This window comes from Muntiacus reevesi, chromosome 13, assembly GCF_963930625.1.
Source record: "Muntiacus reevesi chromosome 13, mMunRee1.1, whole genome shotgun sequence".
Lineage (NCBI taxonomy): Eukaryota > Metazoa > Chordata > Mammalia > Artiodactyla > Cervidae > Muntiacus > Muntiacus reevesi.
The window spans coordinates 20,294,125-20,307,143 of NC_089261.1; the positions used below are offsets into that span (position 1 = coordinate 20,294,125).

The window sequence follows — 13,019 nt, forward strand, 5'->3', positions numbered from 1 at the left end:
TCTGGACGTTCCTGTCCTGCCTGAGACAATGCTGGCACACACACAAACATGGAGAGCCAAAGACAAACACATGGACAGCTGCAACACAACTCTGGGTTTTTGGGCCTCCTGAGTTTTCCTGAGCACCGGTGCTATTATCTATCCTTCCCCTCTGTCCTGGAAGTGTTCTCTTCCCCCGGTAAAGGGATCCCGGACGAGCCCCCAAATGTTATGCCCGATGTCCAAATCCCCGAGTGGGAAGAGAGAAGACTTCCAAGACAATGCAACTCGCAGGAAGGGAAGTTTATTACTGACTCGAGTCAGGACTCCCTGCCGCAACCAATGCAGTGGTGCGGGTCAGAGAGCCCCGAGCCCAAGCTGTTACCCAAATTTATAGGATGAGATGCGGATTGGTTACACGTTTGCAAAGCAATTTCATTGGTCAATACTTTTGCGCGTGTGGGACTTTCCTGGGGGTTTCCGCCCCCGTTCCTAATTTCCTAATTGGCAAACATCGGTCAGTGTTAAGTGAAAGCTAATTGGTCCTAATTGGCAAACAGTGGTCAGTGTTAAGTGAAAGCTACCTGATAATCTTACCAAGTAGGAAGGCCTACTCCTAATCTAAGCTTTGTTACTTCTGTTCGCCTCACAGTATCCAAGCTCTTCTTAAAACACATTCTATTTTACAGTTTTCCACTTTTAATGACCCAAAGCACATAGAACAGCTCAACACAAGTGTGCCATCAATACGTAACTGAATAAATCGAGAAACAGCAATCAATTGAGAAATTAGTGCTTTTCTAGAGCTTTTGACAGAGAGGCAGTACAATGGATATGGATATTGTGGGTCTGAGTGATCAAGAATTGGTTGATTAAGTTCACCACATTACTCACCTGCTGTGTCTCAAACATTTCCTCTACAAATGAAGTTAATCCCTACTTAATATGGTGATTGTGACAATGGGATAGTAATGCATAAAGAACCTCAACACAAATTGTCTGTGGGACATGCTAGAGAGATAACTGTTAGCTATCTCTGGTCATAGGAGCCTGCAACGCAATGTTTAAGGGGGTATTGAAACAACTGTGTGTGTGATTTAGGGAATGGTCAAGTCTTTAGTTGGACTGGCCTCTCAACAACCACTTCTTTTTTTTATGGCTGTGCCTTGTGGTATGTGAGATCTTAGTTCCCCAACCAGGGTTCGAACTTGTGGTCCCTGAAGTGGAAGCTAACCACTGGCCCGCCAAGAAAATCCCAACAACAACTTCTTGAATGCAGACAAGCCCCCTTGACTTCTCCATGCTGCTGAAGTTTCCTCAGGTTATGTACATAATGTGAAGAAGACATTTACCTAACAGAAATGTTGAGTATGATAATGTATCTAAATACACTATGTAAACTATGGTAAAAGATCAGTTTTATAATGGACTTTGACTCAGAGCAAAAAGCCAAAAGGATTAAACATTTTATTCAATTTCTAGCATGTTCTAAGAGGGCCTTGAATATAATTTTTCTAAATTTGGATACTCAAGTTTCCAAAGTGAAAGCTAAACCTGGAAGGGTTATATTTTGCACCCTCTGCTGGCCTCAGAGGAGAATAACACTACCTAAGACTAATTCAAGATCCTCTAAATGTTTATTTTCATGGACTTGACTGTAAAGATGTCATGGCATTCCACATAAAGACAAAAACATAGTTTCAGCTCTATATTATGTATCAGACAATTAAACACAATTTGTTTATGCCTACTTTTGTTTGTAACAATTATCATAGGATTCAAATCTAGAAAATTATTTTTGTACAAAGGCTAGCTGCCCACCATTTATTTTTTCAAAATAATTACTTTAAAAGATTCTGCTGTTTCTGTTGATATATTTAAGGCTGAAACCCACTGAAAATACCCAAACTTGTAACATCTTAATTTCCTTTGCTATCACTAATTTTTGCAACCACATTATTAACTACCAAACGTACAAGGTTGTATATACTAATTTAACTGTGAATCAATTTTTTTATATTCAAAGTCTTAGATTATGTATATGAAAACTAATTTATTAAACCTTTGTACACAAAGATGAACATACCTGTATAGCAGGTTTATATGAAGAATGAAGTTACAAAAAAGTAAAAGTGTTATTAAAACGGATGCATGTAAATCATTTACAAAAATACCCCAAATGGTATAAGGCTGCTCATCCCTGATTTTTCTCATTTGGTTGTTAAGTGTTGAAATATGAATTTTAAATGGTTAGAATTTTTTTTTAAAAAGTGATATATTAAACTTACATACAGGATAATTAGCAAAATGTAGAAAGGGAAAACGATGTACAAAAGACAGATTAAAAACCATCACTCCTGACGGACATTCACAATCCAAAAATAGTATAAACCTTAACAAACTCTCTCTAAACTGGCTCCTACTTACCTCCCCCCAAGTTTTTATCAGTGAGAATAAAATATAGTCTCAGTCTTTCCGTTCTTTAAAAGAGGCCTGACCTTAGACAACAATTAAGCCTTGGATAGATTTTTTTTTTCTTTCACATGGGAGGAACAAATAGGAAAACAATTTTACCTGTCCACTTAGTCCTAATTACCAGAACACAGAGTTATAATTAAATAGCACTGGGTACTATGTCAAGCAGTCATTCAGAAGTCTTGTTTTTTTGCTGGTTTCGGGGTGAATTCTTTAACAAGTTTCTTATCCTGAGGTACATTCCAGTAGATTCCACCATGTTCTCGAATTCAAACAGCGTTATTCCAGTTGCAAACTTGCTCATGTCGGGGATAGCACTGTGGGCCTTCGTGGCTGCTGCAGGACTGCAGTCCTCATGAAGGAGCTGCTGGCTGCTCCCTCCATTCCTGACCACTGTTTGACTCGACCCTGCTGTGGTCAAGAGCACCTTTTGGGTCTACCTGAGTGGACTCTTCCTTTTCCTTCTGGCCAAGCAAAGCAGTCTCAGAATCTGGGCTCGAGGCTTGTTCCTCTTCCGATTTCTGTGCAGCAGTGTCTGGTACCTCAGCCTCCCCTGGCACCTGCTTTTCAGGTGTTTTTCCCTCTGGGACAGGGAGGTCAGGTTCGTTTGGACAAGGTGAAGAGGCCACCGAATTCCCGGTTAAAGGTGTGTCTACAGGAATATCTGAATCACTATTGACGCTCTCTGCCTGCTCCAGGGCTGCCCATATCTGCCTCTGCTGTTCTTCTAGTTCCTCCAGAGTCAGCGCGTCCTCGTCCATAGTCACGGATGCCGTTCTTGTCTGGGGTGAGTCACTGGGAGTCAGCGGCGGGGTGCCCTTGGGGAGCGGAGGAGTGAAGATGGGTGGAGGGGTGCCCCGGGGGAGCGGGGGAGGCGTGCCAGGGGGCAGCGGGGGCTGAAACTGAAAAGCTTCACTGCTTGGGGACCCATGCGGGACCTCGGCATCTGAAATGAGGATGTTGAGATACTGAGTTGTCACACAGCACTTGATTTTACTAGCATTTATTATTTGAACTCAGGTGAATCCAGAGGTTTGATGGCAAAATAACGGGCTCAAGAGGGGAAAACTGGATCCTCAGATACCACATGTGTAAGCTGTGCTCAGTGGTGTCTGACTCTTTGCAATCCCATGGACTGTAACTCACCAGGCTCTTCTGTCCATGGAATTCTCCAGGCAAGAATACTGGAGTGGGCTGCCATTTCCTTCTCCAGGGGATCTTCTGGACCCAGGAATCAAACCTACATCCCCTGCATTGGCAGGTGGATTCTTTACCACTGAGCCCCCTGGGAAGCACACCATCATCATTGCTTAATGGCCTCAATCCACCTGAAAAGAACATCTGCAGGGGAAGAGGAGAGGATCTCTGGTGCCAGTAACTCTAACTGAGGGTAACCTTTAACATGGCAGGAGATCTGACTGGAAATGAGGCTGCCTAGACTCTCGAGTGGGCGGATGTGGAAGCAGCAGCAGAGGAGGCAACTGGGAAACTCCCTGGCTTACTTCTCAGTTCTGTACCCCAGTCTAGATTGTTTGACAGAACTGTGGGTACATGTGGTCAACTGGTCACTGGTCATCGCTATCTGGGTGTCTCACAGACACAACGGATCTGATCTGTACGAAACATGGAATCTTTTCCTAAAACTCAGACTCTTCCCCCGTTTGTTAACGCGTTCACTGGCAACACCAGTAGCATCTGGTTTAAGTCTCCAAAACGGAAACCTAGTCACCAGAGTCCTCCTCCTTTCCTTCCACCCACACCCGGTCCTTAGCTCTCTGGGGTCCACCCTTTCCCACAGCCTGTCATAGCTGCCACATTACTTTGGGACCATTACTGTTGGTCAGGAGTATCAGAGTCATTCCTGCCTCTCGACTCATCTTCCTTATGCTCATCCTGAAACAATTAGTCTTTCTAAAACACAAATCTGGTCCTACTAATCTTTCCATCTCATTAGAAACCCTTTAGTGCCTTGCCATGATCTAGAAGAAGTTCAATCTCCTCTGTACCATATGAGGCTCTCACAACCAAGAACCTGCCTATTGTGACTACATTTCTTACAGCCCATTCTGAACTCCAGCTATCACACTGTTGGTGGACAAACATGTTGTGATGCTTCATGCTTCTGTATTTTCATTTCTCACTGTCTTGAATGCCCTAACCCTACTCATCTCGCCCTGGTCACATCCCTCGGGACCATCACAATCCTGCTTGACCACAGGTTTCACGGTAAACCCAGAGGATTCAGAGAACAAAAGACCAGGGGAGTACAGAGAGCAAGGCCTTTGTTCCCTTCCCTTGGCTTTCTGAAAGGATGGACTTTCCTCATGGTCTCTCTTTCCTGGGAGGAGACGGGATTTTGTGAATTTATACACTTGGGAAGAATAACTGAGAAAGCTTGACTCAGTTCTGCCCTTCCTCCTCTTGGGAATGAGCTCCCAAAGGGGAGTATTTTCCACTGTGTGTCTCAAAGCACCGCCCATCAGAGGGGCCAGTCCAGATCCAGGGCCTCTGGGACTGGGTGGGAAGGTCTGTCTAAGGAATCCAGTTGGTGGGCCCATCTGTCTCTCACGCCAAGCTATAAGCCTTCCAACTCAAATCTAACTGGCAATAGTGGAGGTGCTCTGATACCCAAGGATAAAAGCAAAGATTTACTCTTGAGTCACTGATCATTAAGAGCTTCCTCCTCCTAAGGGAACTCAGCAGCATACCAACTCGTCCTACTTTCTCAATGAAAGCAAAACCACGGGGTGGAACCTACCCGAGTCCAGTTCCATGTCGGCGGGTGAGGCTGCTGCGCTGTTTTCCTTCTTCTGCTTCTTTGGACTACTGGGGCTGAACTGAGACGAAGACCTTTTGCTGCTAGACTTCATGCTTGGCTAACCGAGAACCAAACCAAACACAAGTGAGTTGGGGGAGACAAAGAATTACACTCTATCCCTCCATTTAAAGATGACACAGAAAACAAATCCAGGTAACTGGTGAATGTAGTTACCTTTTTCCTTTGGATTCATCAGAAAACATAGAGTGCTTTATATACAAATCAAGAGAAGGCAACGAGATGCCTATGAGTTATGAAACCCCATGGATGAAAGCAATACATTTTTCTAAACCACACTCTAAAAATCTATTTACCGCTTGGAAGTTAGAAGTTAGGTAATTGGCAAACACATCCTTCTGCTGACACGCCTGCATTGGTATTGACCCAAATATCCTCCATTCCTAACAATGAAAAGAGAAGGAAAAAAGAAGTGTGTATTTGGAAAATGTCATGCTCTGAAGAGTCTGCTTATGGGAGGCGAAGTGGAGATATCAAATTACATTCCTGCTTCATATGTGACTTTTCCTTTTTGCAGGGGGTGGGGGGTAAAGAAAGAAATAGTGCACTGAAAGGGAAAAAAAAAACAACCCTGCCTGCACAACAGTCAGGACAGAATACTGAAAGACTACTTGACAAAACCACTCGGGCCATACAGGTTCTGCCTACTATTAAGAATTAACAGGCAGTGACGACAGACTCTCAGCAGCCTGGCCGGTTCCCACCGCCTCCTGACACTGACCAGTGCTGCCCATAGACTGTTCCTTGTCCCTTTCTCCTAACTTGCTCATTCATGCTGTTTTCTACCTTCTGTCTTTTAAAACTGAGTAGTAATTGCTCCTTTCTCTCTTATTGCCAGTAACACATTCAAAAGCGGCTCTCAACAGGAATCACTTTGGGCTCCTGTGAAACCAATAGACTCTAGGGGCTAAGTTAAGTCTAAGTGGGGGAGGGGGTGCTTAGGAATGTGCACTCCTAATGCATACCCCCCAAGGGGATTCTGATGTAGGCTGGGATTTGGACCCAACTTCCAGAGGCACCGATGCTTTCTACATGCAATTTAGCCAGCCCTTAACTAATTACACACATCTTCAGATCTGTTCACCAGACTCTAAGTTCAGACCTTTGGCTGCTTCTCTACTGCCCAGTCCCTAAGAATAGCTAGAATATATATTTTTTTTAAAGTCATTTATTTGGCTGCACTGGGTCTTACTTTTTTTTTTTGCATTTTATTTTTTATTTTTATTTTTTAAATTTCTATTTATTTATTTATTTTTTATTAGTTGGAGGCTAATTACTTCACAACATTTCAGTGGGTTTTGTCATACATTGACATGAATCAGCCATAGAGTTACACGTATTCCCCATCCTGATCCCCCCTCCCACCTCCCTCTCCACCCGACTCTTCTGGGTCCTCCCAGCCCACCAGGCCCGAGCACTTGTCTCATGCATCCCACCTGGGCTGGTGATCTGTTTCACCATAGACAATATACATGGTGTTCTTTCGAAACATCCCACCCTCACCTTCTCTCACAGAGTTCAAAAGTCTGTTCTGTACTTCAGTGTCTCTTTTTCTTTTTTGCATATAGGGTTATCATTACCATCTTTCTAAATTCCACACATATGTGTTAGTATGCTGTAATGTTCTTTATCTTTCTGGCTTACTTCACTCTGTATAATGGGCTCCAGTTTCATCCATCTCATCAGAACTGATTCAAATGAATTCTTCTTAACAGCTGAGTAATATTCCATGGTGTATATGTACCACAGCTTCCTTATCCATTCATCTGCTGATGGGCATCTAGGTTGCTTCCACGGCCTGGCTATTATAAACAGTGCTGCAATGAACATTAGGGTGCACGTGTCTCTTTCAGATCTGGTGTCCTCAGTGTGTATGCCCAGAAGTGGTATTGCTGGGTCATATGGCAGTTCTATTTCCAGTTTTTCAAGAAATCTCCACACTGTTTTCCATAGTGGCTTGCACTGGGTCTTAGTTGCAGCATGTGGGATCTAGTTCCCTGAGCAGGGATTGAACCCAGGCCTCCTGTACTGGGAGCTCAGAGTCTTTGCCCCTGGACCATGAGGGAAGTCTCTAGAATGCATTTTTATTAAAATACCAACACCACCATCACCACTACTACAGTTAGTTGTTGAATCCTGAAACATAAGATAAAAGTTGGAAAAGATTAAGTATAGCAAACCTTTCTTGTATCAGAGAAATTTTGCTTTGTGGGGGGAAAAGAAGGAAAAGTAGGAAAAAGTTATAGTACACGTAGATTGATTGAAGGTAGAAAAATGCTTCCCAAGTAATTCTGTAAAATTACAATACTGCTTTAAATCACCCCACGTTGTTAAAAAAAAAAATCCTTTAATTTTAGAATAGTTTCACATTTACAGAATCGAATCATTCTATTTTAGTTCCTTAGGGCATAATAGCAGAAAAAACTGGGTTTTATTTTTGATGAATTCAAGATTTCACTTAACATTCTAGTCAACACAAAGGAAATTAAAAAGTTAAACTCATAAGCAACACATTTCGTTGTTGTTGTTGTTCAGTTGGTAAGTCATGTCCCACTCTTTGTGACCCCATGGACTGTAGCACACCAGGCTCCTTTGTCTCCACTATCTCCCAGAGTTTGCTCAAATTCGTGTCACATTTTTATTTTTATTTATTTATTTTTTTTTTTTTTTTGCCACACTGCATGGCTTACGGGAGCTTAGTTTCCCAACCCAGGATTGAGCTCCCACCCTCAGCACTCAAAGTGTAGAGTCCTAACCACTGGACAGCGAGGGAATGCTCAACCTTTATTTCTTTATGAGACAGTAATTGCTATACAAGCTAACATTTTGAACAATCTACACAAATAATTTTATATCCCAGAAGAATATAAAGCCAATATACTTACATCTGGAATTCCTCTAGGAGTAGATATATTAAAACCTGGATAGTTTACCAATCTCGAGAGATCGTAAGTGACACTTATAGTTTGCTGTACTTCTCCAGCTTCTGTCTCTCCATCAGCACCATCTATTGTGGATCATCAAAAAGGTTAATATTGCTGAGTGCCCATATAAATCCCTCTCTGGACCAAAAGCAGACCTGGAAAGTGCTTATATTTATGACCACAAAATTATGCTGAGAATGGTTTTCATTATAATTTGTCTGAACCATTAGAATTTTTAAACAACATGGACATACCATTTTGATAAAAATATAAATATTGAAAAACTTGCAAAGTTTAGTTCTTCCATGAGTTGCTTAAAAGTCTATTTTGCACTCACTGATTTTATGATTTTCCTAATGCTCAATTCTAGTTCTTTTATTTAAGAGACATTTATATAACGGTTACTATATAAGAAAAATGTTTTCTTCTCAGATAGTGCTTTAAACAGTTTATAAGTATTCACTCACTTAATCTTTACAACAACCCTAAGAGGTACTTACTACTCATACCACTTTACAGATGACAGCAATCCTTGAAGGATAGTTGAGAACTACTTCATTCTTTTTGAAAAGTACATTAAGTAAAGTGAACATTTATGTTGTTAGTCCCATGTCTATATACCTAAGGTAACTAAATGGTTGATGAGAAGTTTCTCTTTATAGAAGTTTTCAGGATAATAAACCAAGAAGTAATGAAAGAATGAGAATACAACCACTGTGCCATCCCCAATAAATAGATATTGGCAATGTTCACTGATGACTGATTTTACCACCAATTCACAGGAAACAGAGGGACAGAGAAATATACTAAAAGAAAACCATCAGGATGATCAGGAAAATCTCAAAAAACGCAAAAGGACAAAATTCAGAGCTTTGTTAAAAACAAGAAAGAGAACTTATAGACTCTCAATTATCTACAACCATGTGTCCAAAGAACCCCTATGTGAACAAATAAATTTAAGAAGAGATCGGTGGTCCAGTGGCTAAGACTGCATTTTCAGTGCAGGGGGCCCAGGTTCCATTCTTGGTCAGGGAACTAGATGCCACATGCCGCAACTAAAACAGCCACATGCCACAATGGAGATCAAAGATCCTGTGTGCTGCAGCTAAGACTAGGTGCAGCCAGATAAATTTTCTTTTTTAAAGAGAGAACAACAGACTTGCAAGCACCCACAGAAAGTGGCATGAGTAATGATAATTTGAATGTCAGCATCACCTGGGGATATAAAATACTAAAAGGACTGTGCTAAATATACTCTTCTTGTACTACGTGAAAAGGGGGGCTTGGTAAATGTTTTGTTTTTATTTTAATGACCTAAGTAATATCTAGAAACACTTTCTTTTCTTTTTTAATTTAGAGCATTAGAGATAATACTAAAATCTTAAGAGCAATCCTGTTTTCCCTCTCAGGGATAACCACTGTTGAGTTTGCTGTATATTGGTTAAGACTTTTAAAAACTTATTTACTATCTACCAGATGTCAGGCACTGTGCTACACGATAAATAAGCATATATGAACTGTGACAGGGCATGAAGAATACAAACAGGGTGCAGTGATAAAGTCTGGCAGGACACACAGATGAACATAGGAGAGATATGTTTAAATAAGGTGGTCAGGGAAGGCCTCTGTGAGTCTAAACCCTAAAATCTAGATGGTTCCTTTCAAAAATATCTTTTACAAACATAACTCCTTATAGAAAATATACAGCATGGTTTCATCCATGTGGGATTTTTTGTTTTTTTAAGATCAACGGTAGTAGTAGTAGTGGTGGTGGTGGTGTTAGCGCTCAGTCGTATCTGACTTTTTGTGACCCCACAGACTAGCCCGTCAGGCTGCTCTGTTCATGGGATTCTTCAGGCAAGAATACTAGAGTGGGTTGCCATTCCTTTCTCCAGGAGATCTTTCCAAGAAAGCGATCAAAGCCGGGTCTCTCTCATTGAAGGCAGATTTTTTTTACCATCTGAGCCACCAGGAAGATCAACAGTATCATAATATATAAGCTATCCAGAAATTTATCTTTTAAACTCAGTATTGCATAAGAATCTTGCCATAGGAGCTCCATGGATTTACTCCATTTATTAAATTCTACAAGGATTCTACCCCCTAGATCTACCATGGTTTACTTAGCTATTCTCCCTTACGGCCTTAATGCTGTTTTTAAAAAAAAAAAAAAAAAAAAAATATATATATATATATATATATATATGTATATTCTTAAAATTAATTTATTTTGGCTGCGCCAGGTCTTAATTGTGGCATGTGGGATCTAGCTCCCCAACCAGGGATCGAACCCAGGTCCCCTGCATTGGGAGCACAGAGTCTTAGCCACTGGACCACCAGGGAAGATCTCTTAATGTTGTTTTTAATTTTTCACTATCATATTCAATGCTAAAAAGTATCTTCATATACATACATTTCCTTGGGCACATGTGTGAATATTTTTCTAGATACCTAAGAGAAGTTTTAGATTATATTAATGAGAAGGTTTATTTATTTGAACTTTTATAGATCTCCTGGCAGAGATGGGTCATATTTCTGTTACTATTAATGAGAAAGGCAAGAGTTTATGATGTCTAGCTGGAGAGCTAATACCTTGCTTGGTAGTCACTGAGCAAGTCGAGATAATTATTTGATAACTCTCAATGAAGTTTTAGTTCCTTCCTTGTAAAACAAAGGAAAATCATGGTATTTTTTAGTTAACTCAGTACACACTAAACAAGACAGCCATTCCCATTTTATTTTATTGTGACTCTTTAATTGAAAAAAAGAGAGAGATAGAACCCTTAAGTTGACTTATCTAACTGAACATACTATACCTTTCCCATCATAGAGCGCAAGCCCTGAGTTCTCCAGTTCGGCCTCTTTGAGCCACCCTGGTGGGTATCCTAGCTGGCGCATTCGATATATAAAAGGTGGAAGACTCTTTTCCGTCACACCTAGTGCATCCTGGAGTTACTCACTGAGTGAAAATAAAAGAGGAAGAAAAAAATACTGTATTCTTGCTTGGATGAAAATACATACTGTTCTAGTATTTTAAAACACTTCCATGTCCTTAGAGAACAGACTTGTGGACACGGCTGGAGTGGGGAAGAAGAGGATGGGACAAATGGAAAGAGTAGCATGAAAACATATATCCATCATCATATGCAAAACAGACAGACAATGGGAATTTGCTGCATGACTCAGGGAACACAAACCCGGGCTCTGTAACAACCTAGAGGGGTGGGATGGGGTGGCAGGTGGGAGGGAGGCTCAAGAGAGAGGGGACATACGTATACCTAGGGCTGGTTCATATTGTTGTAGAGCAGAAAACAATATTGTAAAACAATTATCCTTCAATTAAAAATAAGTTAAAAAAAGAAACCAAATCACTTCCATGTCTTATATTACACAGCATTGGCACAGCAGTGCCTATCAATCACAATACAGTTAAGTCCCCTACATATGAACCTTCAAGTTGCGAACTTTCAAAGATGTGACTGTGCCTCTGTATGCTAGCTATTGTAGTGTTAACTACTGTCCTTTTCAAGGTACTGTACTATAAGATTAAAATTGTTTCCTTTATTTTTTGTGTTAGTTTTTTTATGTATTATTTGTGTGAAAAGTATTAGAAACTTATGATGCTATATACACCGAATTGCGTTAGTTGGATACCTAGCCTAACTTTGTTGGACTAACGAACAAATTGGACTTATCAACGTGCTTCTGGAAAAGAACTCCTTTATATGTAGGGGACTTACTGTAGACATTTTTTGGATTAATCGATGTATCTTTTATATAGAGACTTGTGGGAGAACACTTAAATGCTGATTATTACCCTGAAGATACACAGAACTTGTTCCAAATAGTGGGGACATAGAAATGACATTCTAAGGTAAAATGACACAGGTACCTAATAACTCCTGGCTTATATCTTCCAAATCTCTCTTCTACTTCTTCTGCATGATATCACTGCTGAAAATTCTGATTGTTTGTCTCACCACAGGCAGGCATCCATATACTCTTTTCTCTTTTCACTTATTCGAGCAGCATTTCAAGGCTAAATTGTAATGTGTTTGGAAAGAATGGTATCAAGCAGTGTAGAAATATTTCAGAAATTAAATAAACATAAGCACTTTTCCTAGGTCAAGCACACACATTATTTCAGTTTTAATGCATAAGGAGCAAGTATAAAAGAGACTCGATAGTTTAGAAAAATAAGCAAGGAAGAGAGGCAGTCTTTCAATTTCTTATTACCTTGGCACTATCACAAAGTTTTTAAAATAAATTGTCTAAACATGAATTCTCAACATGTTTTATTCATCTTAAATAGACAGCACTGTAATAAATTATTTTTTAAACAATATCTTAAAACTTATGGACATATTTGGAAAGATTTAGAAATTAAGGACTCCAGGAAAGTAAGACAGGAAGTTTCTTCATATCACACAATGCTATAGATGCATTGAAAATATTAGAAAGCTCTGGTTCAAAGATTTTTTTTTATATGAGAAAAATTTACCATTGGGCAATCTTTCATTTGATGCTCTTCAGAACCACAATTGAAACAGTGAGGCTTTTGGCCTATTTAGTCAAAAAACAAAGATTTTCACAATGTAAATAGAAATATCAAAGCAAATCAATAAAATTCTGTGTGACAGCAAAGTGTATCACAGACAAGAAAGCACGCAGATCACCAGTTACTAATATCTGCAGAAATGACCTCACTTTCACCTCCTGTCCTAATGAGTTACACAAATATTATTTTTGATCAAGTCTTTTAACCAAGAGCCCTTATGTTCCCGACTGATCTGTTACCTCTGAAT

The 13,019-nt window shown here is 40.2% G+C and overlaps 1 pseudogene; it reads right to left on the reverse strand.

The window, feature by feature from the left end:
* Nucleotides 1–2,450: 2,450 nt before the first annotated feature.
* LOC136145954 (zinc finger CCHC domain-containing protein 8-like) lies at nucleotides 2,451–12,766 on the reverse strand (annotated as a pseudogene).
* Nucleotides 12,767–13,019: the final 253 nt, after the last annotated feature.